Source organism: Triticum dicoccoides, chromosome 6A (assembly GCF_002162155.2).
Source record: "Triticum dicoccoides isolate Atlit2015 ecotype Zavitan chromosome 6A, WEW_v2.0, whole genome shotgun sequence".
NCBI lineage: Eukaryota > Viridiplantae > Streptophyta > Magnoliopsida > Poales > Poaceae > Triticum > Triticum dicoccoides.
In genome coordinates this window covers 586,286,993-586,290,038 of record NC_041390.1, presented here as the reverse complement: position 1 = coordinate 586,290,038, position 3,046 = coordinate 586,286,993, and positions in this window count along the sequence as shown.

The following is a 3,046-nucleotide window of genomic DNA, read 5'->3' as shown; positions in this document are numbered from 1 at the left end:
TTCTAATGGCGCACTGAAGGCTATACTAATGGCGCACTACGCGGTGCGCCATTAGAACACCAGATACTAATGGCGCACCAGACGTGCGCCATTAGAATTTAATTCTAATGGCGTGATGCCAGTGGCGCACCAGTAGTGCGCCATTAGAAGGCAAAACTGGTGCGCCGCTAGCATGCCTTTTCCTAGTAGTGTCTTGACCATATCACATCACAGCAAGCCCTGCAAAAACAAGTTAGACGTCCTCCACTTTGTTGTTGCAAGTTTTACGTGTCTGCTACGGGCTTAGCAAGAACTGTTCTTACCTACGCATCAAAACCACAACAATTTTTCATCAAGTGTGTTGTTTTACCTTCAACAAGGACCGGGCGTAGTCAAACTCGATTCAACTAAAGTTGGAGAAACTGACACCCGCTAGCCACCTGTGTGCGAAGCACATCGGTAGAACCATCCTCATGAACGTGGTCATGTAATGTTGGTCCGGGCCGCTTCATCCAACAATACCGCCGAATCATAGTAAGACGTTGCTGGTAAGCAGTATGACTATTATCGCCCACAACTCTTTGTATTCTACTTGTGCATATAACATCTATGCATAGACCTGGCTCTAATACCACTGTTGGGGAACGTAATATTTCAAAACAATTCCTACGATCATGCAAGATCTATCTAGAAGAAGCATAGCAACGAGCGGGGAGAGTGTGTCCACGTACCCTCGTAGACCGAAAGCGGAAGCGTTTAGTACGGCACCTCGGCGTTCAACACACGTTCAGCTCGATGATGTCACACGAACTCTTGATCCAGTTGAGGTCGAGGGAGAGTTCCGTCAGCACGACAGCGTGGCGACGGTGATGATGATGTTACCGGCACAGGGCTTCGCCTAAGCACTATGATGGTATGATCGAGGTGTGTAACTGTGGAGGGGGCACCGCACACGGTTAAGAGAAACTTGTGTGTTCTAGGGTGCCCCCCCCCCGTATATAAAGGATGGGAGGGGAGGCCGGCCGGCCCTTCTAGGGCGCGCCAACAGAGGGGAATCCTACTAGGACTCTAAGTCCTAGTAGGTTTACACCTAAGGAAGAGGGGGAAGAAGGAAGGAAGAGGGGGAAGGGAAGGAAAGGGGAGCGCCGCCCCCTTCCCTCGTCCAATTCGGACCCAAGGGGGGGCGCAGCCAACCCCTCTTGGCCCTTCCTCTGTTCCCACTAAGGCCCATAGAGGTCCATTAGTTCCCCCGGGGGATTCCGATAACCCTCCGGCACTCCGATATTTATCCGGTACCTCTTGGAACTCATCCGGTGACCAAATAACATCGTCCAATATATCAATCTTTATGTATCGACCATTTCGAGACTCCTCGTCGCGTCCGTGATCTCATCCGGGACACCGAACAAACTTCGGTCATCAAAACACATAACTCATAATACAAATCATCATCGAACGTTAAGCGTGCGGACCCTACAAGTTCGAGAACTATGTAGACATGACCGAGACACATCTCCAGTCAATAACCAATAGCGAAACCTGGATGCTCATATTGGCTCCTACATATTCTACGAAGATCTTTATCGGGCAAACCTCATAACAACATACGTTGTTCCCTTTGTCATCGGTATGTTACTTGCCCGAGATTCAATCGTCGGTATCATCATATCTAGTTCAATCTCGTTACCGGCAAGTCTCTTTACTCGTTCCATAATACTTCATCCCGCAACTAACTCATTAGTCACGTTGCTTGCAAGGCTTATAGTGATGAGCATTACCGAGAGGGCCCAGAGATACCTCTCCGAAACACGGAGTGACAAATCCTAATCTCGATCTATGCCAACCCAACAAACACCTTCAGAGACACCTGTAGAGCATCTTTATAATCGCCCATTTACGTTGTGACGTTTGATAGCACACTAAGTGTTCCTCCAATATTCGGGAGTTGCATAATCGCATAGTCCGAGGAACATGTATAAGTCATGAAGGAAGCAGTAGCAATGAAACTGTAACGATCATAATACTAAGATAACGAATGGGTCTTGTCCATCACATCATTCTCCTAATGATGTGATACCATTCATCAAATGAAAACACATGTCTACGTTTAGGAAACATAACCATCTTTGATAAATGAGCTAGTCAAGTAGAGGCATACGAGGGACACTTTGTTTTGTCTATGTATTCACACATGTACTAAGTTCCCGGTTAATACAATTTTAGCATGAATAATAAACATTTATCATGAAATAAGGAAATAAATAATAACTTTATTATTGCCTCTAGGGCATATTTCCTTCACCGGTTGGTGTAACCAACCGGGAATAAAGGCCCCCAGCCCCCCTGGCGCGGGATCGTGCCATGTGGTGGGCCTTTGGTCCCGGTTGTGACGAACTGGCACTAAGGCCAACTCCACCGCGCGACCCCATCCTGTCCGCCGCCGTCCGTTTGGGGTAAACCGGACAAACCAGACGGCCCAGCGCGCGACGGCCCGGACCCATCTGGTCCGTTTTGTGTCTGGGCCGACACATTTCGAGCGCAAACTTGCGCCGGGTTTGGGTCGCCGCGGACACTGAACGAACGCGCCGCTTGTTCGTGTCTGGCCGCATGGCAGGGCGGCCACCTACCTCCCACCCGCCAACATCAATGCGCACGGGCGGCCGGACCCACCTGTCATCGGCGCAATGGAGGTCGCCGTCATCCTTCTTAAATGGGGAACCCGTGGACCCGTCGTTGTCCACACTGCCCCACTCCATCCCGCGGCCTCCTCGAAACCCGACAGCGCGAAACCCTAGCCCTCCCCCGTCCTCGAGCTCGCCGGCCGGCCACCTCGAAGCCATGGGCTTCTGGAACCCAGGCCGCAAGGGAAGCACGACCGCGAGGCTGTCTCCTCGTCAGGGCGCCGCGCCGGCTCCATGAAGAAGGAGGAGCCCGCATCACCACCACACCGGGCCCCCGCGCCGCCCGCGTTCTCCATTGCCCCCATATCCGCCGGCGAGCGCGACCGGCACTACATCCGCGCTAGTGTGTGCCGTCGTTACTAGGAGACGAGGACGCCGCTCCCCTG